At 41.5% G+C, this 14,598-nt stretch overlaps 1 protein-coding gene across 9 annotated transcripts in view; it reads left to right on the top strand.

Moving 5' to 3' along the window:
• DLGAP1 (DLG associated protein 1) overlaps window positions 1-14,598 on the top strand; it is an 853,945-nt gene that overhangs the window by 631,962 nt on the left and 207,385 nt on the right. The window lies entirely within an intron of this gene.

Here is a 14,598-nt window from a genome sequence, read left to right as displayed (position 1 = left end):
ATCTATTCTTCTCCCCAGATCAGTGAGCATCCTTAACACTCTTAGTTTAAACTCTCTGTCAGGTAGGTTGCTCATTTCTGTTTCACTTAGTTCCTTTTCTGGGGTTTTGTCCTGTTCCCTTACTTGGAATGTATTCTTTTGCCTCTTCATTTTGCCTCTTTCCCTGTGCTTGTGTCTACGTATTAGGTAGGTCAGCTACGTCTCCTGCTCTTGGATAGGTGACCTTATGTAAGTGATGCCTTAGGAGGCTTCCAGTGTGCTTCCTTCAGTTCTCAATGTTCCAGGGGTGACCCCTATGTGGGCTACGTGTGTCCTTCTGCTGTGGCCTGTTTGCTCTCCCTGTAGGCACCCAGGGAGGCCGAGTTATGCTCCTGGCCAGCTGTTGTAATGCTCAGCTGCTTGTAGTTGTTGTGGGCCCTTCAGTCTCTTTATCAGGTGTGGGGAGCCCCAGCACAGTTGGCTGCAAGTTCTAATACCAAATTTGTGTTGCAGTATTTCTTTTAAGTGAGTAGGCCCCCACTGTGGCAGGTTGTTAGGCTCAGGGCCTTACAATTGCTGTAAGCCCCTAGCCTATTAGGTCTCTTGTCAGCTCTCTGAGGATTGCAGCTGGGTGGGGCTGGCCTCAGGCACAGGAGCACCCAATTGTTTCAGGTTTTGGAAGGTGTTGCAAACCTCCTATGTGGGTCTTTGAGAAGAACAAGTCTTCTGCGGCTGAGAAGCCCTGCCGCCCACAGGTCCACACACACAGTCAACACAGTCCTGCCCCGTGTGAGTGCCCCAACCTCCCCAAGTGGACCCGATCTCTCCACGGCGGGAGCCCCACACACTCTGCCACCGCCCCACACTCTCCACCCGCTCCTTGTGCACACCCTGCCCCGCTCAAGTCGGCTCAGTTGCCAGGCTGCAGAGAATCCAGTCACCAATCTATGCAGGCCCACAAGTTGCCTGAGGGCTTGTTGTTGGGTGGGGCCAGTCTCTAGGGTGGGCTGCCTGCCCTGACTGAGCTGGATTAAATCGGTGCTCTAGCGGTTGGGGCAGACCCTGGGCTAGCAGGCCTCAGGGAGAACTCCAATGGCGTCTGTGTCAACACGCCCACACCAGGCCTCAACCATGGCCGCCGCCAATGTTCCAGTCCCTGGAGAGGTCTCACCCCTCGCCGAGATGCACTCAGGGCCTATTAGGTGAGTTTCTTGTCACCAAAGCACTGTACACCTTTCTTTCTGGTGATTTTAGGATGCTTCCTGAAACGGGTGAGTTTGCGCGCAGGCCCTTTAAGAGCCAGTTTTAGTTTCTTTGTGAACCGGGTTTTCTGGGGGTGCTCCCCAGTGTTTTAGTAGCAGGCACAGTCAGATATTATGCCGCTGGTCTCGATTGTGCTGGGTCCACAAAATGCCCCCTGCAGGGGCGCTCCCCGGCTTAGGGCCCCGCGCCTCCAGGGAGGGCTGCGTACCTGTGAGCTGCTCCCGGCGGCCGTGAGGCTGGCGGCTTGTGAAGGCGGCGTTTTTCCTCTCCAGAAGGGAGTCTCTGCCTCTTCCACCTCAGTTAGGATTGTACGTTGTTGCAGGAGTTCCTCTCATCCAGTTTTCAGTTCTGTCTCAGGGGTAATTTTTCCACGAGTAGTTGTAAATTGGCTGTGTCCACGGGAGGAGGTGAGTTCCGAGTCTGCTTACGCCGCCATCTGCTTGCTCCGCCTCCATAATCTACAACATTGAAAGACTTTTTTAAATGGAAAAATTAGCTATAATATCACCACATTACAGGTGGTTTTGTTGTTGTTTGTTTTTAGCAGGTCTTTTCAATGGTTTGTCCATAAGCACACATTTTTTGGGTAATTATAATAATAATGGACATAAAATTTTGTCTTCTGCTTTTTTCACTTAAGCATTGATTCATAACCATTTCTCCATGTGCTTATGTGGGCTTTAGAGTTATCCTTTGTAATGGCTACATTGTATGGCAAAAGTAGCTCTAAAATGATAGTGATAGGATTGCCAAGCCGACTCTGTGAAGAGTACAAATGATACACAGAGCTGAGTGCCAGAGGAGCCTGCCAAAGTGTAATGACTTTGAAAAACTACTTAACTCAAAGCCCCAATTTTCCCATTTGCCAAATAAGCCTAATCATAGTAGTTTGTAATTCTCAGACAAAGGGTATTGTATAAGTAGAAATTATTTTTAGTATCTTATAGGTTTGAAATATGTTTATAGGATAGAAATAACTCACTTTCCTTGGTCTCTCCCTTTGAAGACAGAGCAGGTTAATGATAACCTACGTTTCCAGCACAGCAAGGATTGAAAGGATTAAGTGGGGAAGGCCAGGCAGGAACATTTAACTTCTTTTGTTGTTTTGGAGTCATCTATTTTCATCTTTTAAAAGTTTCCTCCCTGGGGCCAGCCCGGTGCTGCAAGCGGTTAAGTGCGCGCGCTCCACTGCAGGGGCCCGAGGTTTGCCGGTTCGGATCCCGGGTGCGCACTGATGCACCGCTTGTCAAGCCATGCTGTGGTGGCGTCCCATTTAAAGTGGAGAAAGATGGGCATGGATGTTAGCCCAGGGCCAGTCTTCCTCAGCAAAAAAAAAAAATAGGAGGATTGGCAGATGTTAGCCCAGGGCCAATCCTCCTCACAAAAAAAAAAACCAGTTTCCTCCCTGCCTTTCTCCCATAATATTATTATCTTTGTTAGAAATCATCAAATTTTATCACTGGAAGGAACCTGAGGAATTATCCCTAGTCCAACTCTCATGTTTCAGATGAAGAGTCTGGAAAAACTAAGCAGCTTAAAAGTCCACACATACTCGACCTCTCTAGGCCCCTTCCAGAGTGACCCATTTCTGGGAGAGTTTTGGAGTCAAAAGAAGCTCCCAAACTTTGGGTGAGTTTCCATTAATTTTCCAGAAGAAATGAAGACCAGCAAGAATGAAAAAACCTCCCAGAAGATAGTGAAATCCCCTTTGTCCTCATGATAATACTATATTCTTATGACTCATCAGTTAAATAATACTAACCACAGTGAAATCATGAGGAAATCTACCATATTAATATAAGCTGATTTTCCTCTTGTTCATGTCAATGTGACAATATATCTTTGCCAAAAAAAAGACAAAACCATTTTGTGATGTTCCTATTTTGATTATCATTAACATTTTTCCCAAACTTTGTTTCAGAAGCATAAATTGTTTTGCAGTGCTCATTACCTCGGCTTGTTGCATAAATAACCATTGCTAATTCTCCCATTTTTCCTCTCAAAATCCACCATTTGATAATGGCCATTTTCATTTATGATAATGTAAAGATGCAAATGATGCACTCCATGAAATCTCTCTTAAGTTGCTTTCCCCGTTGAAGCACATTCATTTGCCACTCTTCTTTTTTTTAATAAAAATTGTATATATTTAAGACAAACAGCATGATGATTTGATATACATGTACATAGTAAAATGATTACTATAGTCAAGCTGATTACCTCATCATCTCCTCACATAGTTTTTTTTATGAGAACACTTGAAATCTACTCTCAGCATATTTTCAGTATCTAATGCAGTATTATTAACTACTGTACATCATGCTGTACATTAGATCTCTAGACTTGTTAATCCTCCATGAATGCAACTTTGTACCCTTTGACCAACATCTCCACATTTCTCCCACCCCCAGCCCCTAGTCACCAGCATTCTACTCTCTGCTTCTATGAGCTTGACTTTTTTAGATTCCACATATAAGTGAGATCATGAGGTATTTGTTTTTCTGTGCCTATTTTGCCACTGTAACTTTGAGCTACAAGCTAGAGTTCATCATTAATATCAAGCTTTTGGTAAACAAACGAGACAGCACTGAAAAACTTCTTGCACTCAAATGCCGTGTTTTACACAATGCATGCAGTGCTTGAAAGTAAATTACCAAGGCAAATTGTATTAATTTACTGAGGCTGTCCATTAACTTAGCTTACTTTTGAGGTACACTTAAAAGGCATGCTCTTTGCACAATGAGAGCCCCCTATTCCCACCTGCGACAGCAGACGATTGCCCAAATGCTGAGACCTCCTCATTAGAATCAAGGACTATTCAAGTCTGAGGATTCCCTCTCAGTATCCAGCACATTTGGTCCAAACGTTTGCTTACATTTCTCAGTTTGAGGGTACACATACCACTGATAGCCTTTTCCACTGATGACACTTCTCTTCATCAGAAAGATATTTATTGGGCCGGCCCCGTGGCTTAGCGGTTAAGTGTGCACGCTCCGCTGCTGGTGGCCGGGGTTCGGATCCCAGGCGTGCACCGATGCACCGCTTCTCCGGCCATGCTGAGGCCGTGTCCCACATACAGCAACTAGAAGGATGTACAACTATGACATACAGCTATCTACTGGGGCTTTGGGGAGGAAAAAAATAAATAAATAAAATTATAAAAAAAAAAGAAAGATATTTATTTTCTGAACTCACATCTACTTCTTTGCAATTTTTACTCATTTATTTTCATTAGATATTTTAACATAGCCACACACAAAAAATCGCTCTAAAATCTTCTAGAAAATGAATAACCTCCATGCTCTACTTTTCTGTAAGTTCAAGTTATATGAAGTCTTATATGTTAATATCAGACTTCAGTAATACAGGCTCTCACTCTTCCCATAAAACCTATCAGAGAAATATAAATCAATTTTCCTATATTAGGGAATTGGCACTTAAGTACTTTCTTGAGATTTCTTCTGGGCTTGTTTCTATTATCTGTAGCTACTTTTCCTTTTCTAGTACTAAATATGTGACCATCTAGTTATCATCATAAAAGTCAAATGGAAGCATCTGGGCCAAAATAATGCATTGATACCATCTTAGCTGTTAGCCTGTGTGGAAAGTAGAATAATGATCCCCCCCCCAAAGATGTCCATGTCCTAATCCCCAGAACCTGTGCATATGTTACCTTACATGGCAAAGGAACTTTGCAAATGTGATTAAGCATCTTGAGATGGAAATGTAATTATAAGATATCTTATAAAAGGGAGGCAGGAGGGTCAGAGTCAGAGAAAGAGATGATGACAGAAGCAGAGGTCAGACAGAGAAAGAGAGATTGGACAATGCTACACCACTGGCTTTGAAGGTGAAAGAAGGGGCCACAAGCCAAGGAATACAGGCTGCCTCTAGAAGGGGAAAAGGCAAGGGAACAGATTCTCCCCTAGAGCCTCCATAGGCAACTCAGCTGAGACCTTGATTGTGGCCCAAAAGACCCATTTTGAACTTCCCATCTCCAGAATTATACGATAATAAATTTGTAGGGGGGAGGGTAGATTATTTACATTTAATGCAGTTGTTGATAGTACAGGATATAGGTTAATAGTGTTATGATTCTCTGTTTGTCTCCATGATTTTTCTTCCTCTGTGTCCTCTTTCCTGTCTTCCTTTGAACTATTTGAAAACCACTAATATTCCATTCTACTTTGTCTGTTGGCTCTGTGACTCTGTTTGTATAGATGTTTTAATGGTTATTACAGGATTACAAAACACCCAACTTTCCACATCCTACTTAGATTTATTTCCCCCAACAATATACAACACTTTTTTCTCCTCTTTTGTCATAATCATCATATACATCACATTTTCATATACTAAAAATCCCATTAAATGATGTTCTGCACTTGCTTTCAACAACATATTTTAAAGAACTTAAGAGGTGAAAAATAATCTCTTTAGCCAGATATTTACCGTTTCACTTGTTCTTCCTGAATTTCTCTTGTTCCAGTTTCCCTCTGTTATCATTATCCTTCCATCTGAAAACCTTCCTATAGCATTTTTTTTCTTAAAGCACATCTCCTGGGGATGGATTCTAAATTCATGTTTTTTTAAACCACTAACTGTATGGTAATTTGTTACAGCAGCAATAGGAAACTAATACACCTCTCATTTCAGAGCTACTTACATTAGTGAGAGGATATTTATAGACATAAATAAAATGAATACACAAATACTGCACAGATTATTCAAAAACATGAGAAAGGAAGCAATCATTATTTTCTCAGTCCATGAAGTGAGGTGTATATTAAAAAAAAAAAATCTGGAAAAAGCCTTGAGGCAGGAGTGTGGTGGTCGGCTACAAGGAACAGCAGAAGGTGGTGAGTGGCAGGGAGCCGGCAAGGGGCCATTGGTTAGAGGAGGCCAAGGAGGCGGGCAGAGCCCTGGTCGTGTGCAATTTACAGGTTTCACGGAAACCTTTGAATTTTAGAACACTTCTAGAGCTCATTTTGTTTTCCTGATTTAGTTTTTAACAAGATAAGATTTCCAGAATGCCCCTGCCCCTGGTCTGGCACAGCGCGCTGGCTCCAGATCCGGCCGAGCCCCGCACATCTTCTTGTCAGCGGCAGCTCGGTGTGGGCGCGGTGAAGAGCGGCACTGGGGGCGGCCGAGCCGGGCAGGAACGGGCAGTCATTAAGCAGCCTCATCACAGAACACACTGACACTGTGGGTGGGCTGCCGTTGATTGGGAGAAAATATCTTCATCGTTTAGACACCTGAACAGATGAGTAAAAATAGAATCCCCAGGATTTTTAAAAAATAAAACACACACACAGCAGATCCAAATTGCTACTGAGACTATAACAGCTTGAGGGGAAAAAAGAAAAGAAAATGGAGAACAAACTTGGATAGAAAACTAGGGAAGAGGATCGTAATTCCACGGACCCCAGGTTGTTGCCGCACAGACGCAACGCCTGGGGGGCTTCAAGGAGGAAGGAGCCCAGGTTAGGCGTCTCGTTCTGGTGCCTAAAACCGTGGAAGGAGCCTCCTGCAGGAATGCCAGGGCGCAGCCCCCAGGGACGCGCTATGGTTTGAAGGGTTGGTGCTACTCCCTTAATCTGCCTCTCCCCTTACACACTTGCGTGCAAACTACACACAAACACAGTTTGTTTCTTTCCACTCTAGTCTTTAAAATGACTCCTGTTGTGGATAAAAGACCACAGACTCAAAATTTTGAAATTAGGTTTTTCTTGGATACTCAAGGCATGCCTACAGAAAGAAATGAGCCCACTAGGCAGCCGCGGGGCTGGGAACAAGCTTACCTCAGGGCATCGATTTTACATATGGGAACACATAGGATTCCCACCTCCACCACCATCATCATCTTTTCCAAAAATTGCTTTAGGATCTACAGGAAGGGAAAAGCCTTGTATTCACAAGTAAGCAACTTCCAAAGGAAATTACTTTTTTTATTACAGCTTTATTGAGATAAAATGTACACACCATACAATTCACCCATTTAAAATGGACAGTAAAATGGTTTTTAGTATATTCATAAGTCCTGCAGCTGCTGCCACAATCAATTTTAGGACATTTTCATCACCCCCAAAACCCCATGCCTCATTTCCCCGTTTCCCCCCAGTCCCTTCTCCAGCCCTAGACAACCTTCAATCTACTTTCTGTCTCTATGGATTTGCCTATTCTGGACATTTCATAATGACTGGCTTCTTTCATTTAGCATGTTTTCAAGGTAAATCCATGTTGTAGCATGTATTAGTCCTTATTTCTTTTTCTGGCTCAATAATATTCATCATTGTATGACTACCACCTTTTACTTATCCATTCATCAGTTGATGGACATTGGATTGTTTCCATGTCTTGACTATTATCAATAATGCTACTATGAACATTTGTTTACTAGTTTTTATGTGGGCATATGTTTTCATTTCTCCTGAGTATAATGTAGAGTGGAATTGCTGAGTCAGTATGGTAACTTTATGTTTAACTTTTTTTTTTTTTTTAAAGATTTTATTTATTTATTTTTCCCCCAACACCCCAGTAGATAGCTGTCTGTCATAGCTGTACATCCTCCTAGTTGCTGTATGTGGGACCCGGCCTCAGCATGGCCGGAGAAGCGGTGCGTCGGTGCAATCCCGGGATCCGAACCCGGGCCGCCAGCAGCGGAGCCCACGCACTTAACCACTAAGCCACGGGGCTGGCCCCTCTTTATGTTTAACTTTTTGAGGAACTGTCAAACTGTTTTCCAAAATGGTTGCACCATTTGACATTCCCACCAGATGTGTATGGGGGTTCCAATTTCTCCACACCCTGGCCAACACTTGTTATTATCTATATTATTGATTATAGCCATCCTAGTGAGTGTGAAGTACTATTTCATTGTGGTTTTGATTTGCATTTCCCTGATAGCTAATGATATTGAGCATCTTTTTATATGCTTATTGGTCATTTGGACATCTTCTTTAGAGAAATGTCTGTTTGGAACCTTTGCTCATTTTTAATTGGGTTATTTGTCTATTTATTATTGTTGTAGGGGTTCTTCATATATTCTAGATACAATTCCCTTGTCAGAGATATGATATGCACAAATTTTTATCCCGTTCTGTGGGTTGTCTTTCCATTTTCTTGAGGATGTCCTTAGAATTGAAAAGTTTTTAATTTTCACGAAGTCCAATTTATCTATGTTTTCTTTGGTTGCTGTCTTTATTACCGTAGCTTTGTAGTAAGTTTTGAAACTGGGATGCGTTAGTGCTCCAACTTTGTTCTTTTTTAAGATTGTTTTGGCTATTCTGGGTCCTTTGAATTTACAGAGGAATTTTAGGATCAGCTTTTCAATTTCTGCAAAGAAACCAGCTTGGATTTTGGTCGCAATTGCACTGAATCTATAGATCAATTTGAGGAGTATTGCCATCTTACAATATTAAGTCTCTCAAGCCATGAACATTTATTTCCATTTACTTAGGTCTTTCCATTTATTGAGGTCTTCTTTAATTTGTTTCAACAATTTTGTAGTTTTATAGTTTTCAGAGTATAACTTTTGTACTTCTTTTTGTTAAATATAGTCCTAGGTATTTTACTCTTTCTAATGCTATTGTAAATAGAATTGTTTTCTTAATTTTAATTTTTGTTTTAGTCATAGCTACTATGTAGAAGTCAAATTGATTTTTGTATATTGATCTTGTATCCTACAACCTTGCTGAACAAAAGGATATCACTTTTGAACTGGGTTTAAATACACAGTTTTTAAAAAAACAATGGTAAATGAGGTCAAATACATTTTAAAAGAAATTCAAATATAAGTTTGAAAAGAAAGGAAGTCATGTTTCTTGTTCAGAAGAACAAAGGGGAATAGTACATTGAAAGTCTGTAAAGACGTATCATAGTTTGTCACAGGAGTAAAAACACTGCAGAAGTTCTTTTTAGTTGAGATTTTAACCTTTAAAATATTTAACACAAAGTTCTCTTGGTTTTGAAGGGACTCATTTCCTTGTAACCTCAACACTCACACTTAGCATAAGCCAAGTTTCCAGACTTGCTTAGCATCCAATGGAGGAGGTCACTGAACAGCAGCATGGTCACTACTCAGCCAACTTAAGGAGCATGAGAGAAGATTCATTGCCAATACTTTCTTCTTTCTCTAAAAGAAGTTGGGCCATTCTAAAGAGATTCTGGGTCCTTGTCGACATTTTCCCCAAGCTAGTCTGACGCATGTGCTATAAACACCAGCAATGTCCCTCCTTGCATGACTAGTCTGGTGCAATTGGTTTATATCTAATGTTTCATACTAAAATCTTGGAGCAAAAGTGAGCTTTAATACCCATGGAGGCATCCTTTGCACCTATATAGTTTATCCAGAAATCTCCTATACAGTTTTTAAACAAATAAACAAGCAAGAAACAGTAACAAAGGCAAAAATAGCTGTTTTAATTAAATCAAGGTACATGGATATGTACCTTGCATAGAGGTGAGAAGCCGTTGAATCAATCAGTCAAAAAAAAGAAAAGATGTGAGTTTGTTGAATTTTTAAGAATTTGAACAGCAAACAATCTTATGTTTTAAAATTTCTACTTTATTTAATGGTATGTAATAGGCAAATATGGTTTAAAACTTTAAAATGCCCTTTGAAAATATGCATATATCCTTTGCTCACAGCAGGTCCACTTATGGACATCTATGCTGTAGACAGTCTTGTCTAGGGGCACAAACATGTATATTCAAGGGTTAAAAATTGAAAGCTGCTTAAATGTCCATTAATAGGAAAATGTTTAAATAAACTATAAACATTTATTCCATGGAATACCATGCCACCATTAAAAATAGAGATGGCCTCCAAAAGAACTGACAAAAAAGTGCACAAGATAAATTATTTATAGAAAAAAACCAAAATATATAATATCACATATATATGGTATCTCACACTTTTAAAAATCACGTATTAAAAGATAAATATCTCAGGGACTGGCCCGATGGTGTAGCAGTTAAGTTCGTGCACTCCACTTCGGCGGCCCAGCGTTTGCAGGTTTGGATCCCAGGCGCAGACTGACACACGGCTTGTCAAGCAATGCTGTGGCAGCATCCCATGTAAAGTAGAGGAAGATGGGCATGGATGTTAGCCCAAGGCCAATCTTCCTCAGCAAAAAGAGGAGGATTGGCAAGAGATGTTAGCTCAGAGCTAATCTTTCTCACCAAAATAAATAAATAAACAAACAAACAAACATCTCAGGCCAGCCCCAGTGGCCTAGTGGTTAAGTTTGGTGTGCTCCGCTTCGGCGGCCTGGGTTCAGTTCCCGGGCGCGGGCCTATACCACTTGTCAGTGGCCATGCTGTGGTGGCGGCTCACATACAAAATACAGGAAGATTGGCAACAGATGTTAGCTCAGGGTGAATCTTCCTCAGCAAATAAATAAATAAATATCTCTCCATAAAGATACTGATACATGAACATAAAATAGGAAAAATACGTGGAAGGACCTTGCAGTAAGCAGAAAATAGCTCCCAAAGATGTCCACATCCTAATCCTGGAACCTGTGAATGTGTTATGTTATATGGCAAGGGAGAATTTAAGTTGCGGATGAAATTAAGGTTATTAATCAGCTGGCTTTAAAATAGGGAGATTTCCTGGATTATTCAGATGAGCTCAATGTATTCACAAGGGTCCTTATAAGTGAAAGAGGGAGGCAGGAGAGTCAGAATCAGGATCAGAGGGATGCAGCACTCAAAAGACTCAGCTGGCCACTGCTAGCTTTGAAGATGGAAGAAGGGCCATGACTCAGGGAACATGGCAGCCCCTAGAAGTTGGAAAAGGAAACAGTCTCCAGCAGAGCCTGCAGAAAAGAAAGCGCCCTGTTGACACCTTGACTTCAGCCCAGGAAACCTGTTTTGTACTTCTGACCTTCACAACTCTAAGATAATAAATGTGTGTTGTCTTAATCCACTAAACTGTGGTAATTTGTTACAGCAGCAATAGGAAACGAACACGGATGCGTAATAAACTAATAATAAGTTATCATGAAAGGTGTAGAATTAAAGTGGGAAGAGAGGATACCTTTATCTTTTACACTTTACAGCTATTTATTTTGTTTTTATATGAATATATATACCTTCTGTAATTTAAAAGATTTTTTTAAACCTGTGGGGTTGTCTCTGAGAGAAGAGTAGACAGACAGACAACTGTAATAAAGAAGGTGTGCACTAACTGCTATAAGGAATATGCCATTGAGGATGTTGAGAAGGCAAGGATAGCTTCCTTCTGTTTGCATCAGAGCAAACTTCCTGGAGGAGGTAGGATTTAACTGGATTTTAAATAGATAGAATATTGACAAGTAAAGAGAGGAGGAGATCAGAATGAAGAGGCAACGTGAACAAAGGGACAACCCAGGCAGGTTGGAAGACCGTCCAGTGTAACTTGCATGGTACACAGAAGAGCTGTAAGACCTACAGCCGGCAAGAGTGTTTGGGCCTGATGCCAGAGACCTGATGGGCTACTGTGGGTTTGGGCTTCATTTGGTAGGTGATGGAAACCAATGACGGTTTTGGTGTTGCGGAAAAAAATGATTGAGTTACTTTTTAAGATTAATCCTTTAGTGCAGAGAGATAAAGGGAAACTGGACAGGAGAACCCCACCAAGGCCCTGAGATAAGGACAGAAGGAGAGAGGGCAATGCAGATAGAGATTTGGAGATCCTGTGGAAGCCAGTTCTGGAAGCCTTAATCGCTCATCGGCTATGGACTGGCAAGAGAAGGAGCAGAGTAATATGAAATGTAGGGCGGAGAGCAGGTTGGGATATACTGAGTTTTCAATGCCAAGGGAGTCTCCTGTGTAGAAGCCATGTGGGCGGTGGGATAAGGGTGACTTATAAGGCTCTAAGACTGGGTGGGGCCATGCAGAGCGAGCACAGAGCCACGGCTGGAGCCTGGACAGCACCCATCTGCATCTCCATGGCAGGATCCACCTTTCTATCACATCCTCGTCCCTTCTCTTTACCCATGTGCTTCCCCTGCCTGCTCTCCCAGGGAATTTTTATCCCTAGTTATAGTGATCATTTGTTCTTCTTCCCCATATCCATGCTTAACCTTTCTGTTTCACAAACATAGTGTTTAGCTCCTGAAGTCTTGCACTTGCGCATGTCCTGAGGGGTGTGCATGTCTCTCCACATGCTACTGCTGTGCACAGGTCTCTCTCTGCCTAAGCATTCTAGCAAGAGATCCCAGCGGCCCTGAGAAATCTGTGCCTACAGCCCACGCTATCAGGAAACCTGCTTTTATTGCTAACCTAGATCCTTCCATCAGAAAGGTCTTTATTTCCCTTCCCCCTCAAAACAGGAGGCACGAATGACCTGCTTTTTATGTGCATCATAAAAGGTAATTAGAGATGTGCACAATTAAAATTTTCTCTTATAGATTGACTGTCTTTAATTAGAAACTCTTCTCGAGGGCCGGCCCTGTGGCTTGGTGGTTAAGTGCACGCGCTGCAATGCTGGTGGCCCGGGTTCGGATCCCGGGTGCGCATCGAGGCACCACTTCTCCGTCCATCCTGAGGCCGAGTCCCACATACAGCAACTAGAAGGATGTGCAGCTATGACATACAACTATCTACTGGGGCTTTGGAGGGAAAAAATAAAATAAATAAAATCTTTAAAAAAAAAAAAAAAAAAGAAATTCTCGAGTGAGTCTCAGTGAAAATACTGTGAAGGGAGGGGCTGATAAAAAGCAAAAATAAAAGAATGGATGTGAGAGACTGCTTACTTTGGGAGGATTCATTCCATTTGGGTTCTACGGACACATACACAGCAACACATCCCCTGATCTCAGAAGAGGATCACCCTACCCCCAGGACTCTGATGTTAGATCTGAAGATCTTGTTTCTATTGGCCTTTTCCTCTTGATACCCAGAGGACCAAGGACCAATTATTATTGGCTTGATTGTTTTATCATACTGAAAGAAGCAGTATTTCGTATCAAAATGCAAGACATTTTCTGACCAGGTCTTGCTAATCCACTCAAGCTTGTCACTGATTTGGAACATCTTTCAGAATCAAAACATACTCTCTACCCCAGACATCCTTGGAATGACATTTACGTCTCTCTCTCTCTTTTTTTTTTTTTTTCGTAAGAGGAGATGATCATAACAATATTCTACGAAAAATTTCCAGTAAAAAGCCTGAGAATTGCTTTCTTTTCCTTACTTTCAATATGAAACAATAGCCAACAGGACTCTAAGGAATTTATTTTAAGATATAAACTTGTGTAACCCCTACCAGCCTCTCTTCCCAGCTACTTATGCATATTCCTCCACCACCTCCACTTTTATGAAATTATCTACATCTTTTTCTTCAATGTATTTCCTTCAGTTGATTCCCTGAAATGATCACTTGGATCACATTGGTTGATATTGAAATGGCCCCTCCCTGGTGAGGATACATTTCATCATGGAGTTCCTAGTCACTGGGGCATATTTCAGAATTTTCAACTGAACTTTCCCCACTCTCTGCCAAAATACCCCAGCCACATTTATGAATGGGTATTTAAAAGGAAACTTTGAACTATCATTGAAATATAGGTTTTTAAAAATGTATAATGCTTTGAAATGATTTTGTAAACACACATATAAAATAATTTTCCCAAGGATCTCTTTGAATTTCTTTCTCAAAATGGCAACTGAGCAAATTTTACATAATTTCCACTTTATCACGTTCAGGGTTAAAGAAATAGTGCGATGTCCCCAAAGAAGCATGCTGGCACTGGGGCAGAGGAGGGTGAGTAGGAAAAGCATTTTCACTTTTAGGTTGTGATGGTGAGTCAGCATAGCCCCCAGAGTGGCCAAATTCCCTACGCGAAGAAGCCAAGAACTGGGTCTATGTGAAAAGTTAATCATGTATTTGTTCCTCCCAGAGGCCAGTCTCTTGGATCTAGGTTGAAGCCACTTGAGCATGGTTAGATGAAAAAACATGAGAGAGGACTGACTTGCTGAGGATTGACTTCATTTGGGTTCTACAAACACACATAAAGACACCCCTTCTGACCTTCTGGAACTATTTTCCCTGCAGACAGCTCCAAATGCTCATTATGATAGTGGTAACCTTCACAAGGAAAAATTAATTTTTCCTTTAAAATTAGCCACCTATACTCTTCCAGATTTAGAAGACTTATATTCCCCTTCTGAATGCAATTTTATATTCAGTGCACAATCTGTTGTTTGGAGACTGATGATTCAGTATGAGAATTACACAGACTTTCCATTCTCCTCTCTCTCTTCTCTCTGCCTGATCACTGGTCATTTCACTGCTCATTAAATTGTGTGCCAGTAGGGGAACTCTAGCAAAGTGACGGTTACTGAGGGTTGAAGTATCTTGGCAAAACG

This window comes from Ceratotherium simum, chromosome 14, assembly GCF_057802395.1.
Source record: "Ceratotherium simum simum isolate JZ-2026a chromosome 14, ASM5780239v1, whole genome shotgun sequence".
NCBI classification, from domain to species: domain Eukaryota; kingdom Metazoa; phylum Chordata; class Mammalia; order Perissodactyla; family Rhinocerotidae; genus Ceratotherium; species Ceratotherium simum.
The sequence above is the reverse complement of the archived record's forward strand: the minus strand, read 5'-3'. Positions and strand labels throughout refer to the sequence as shown.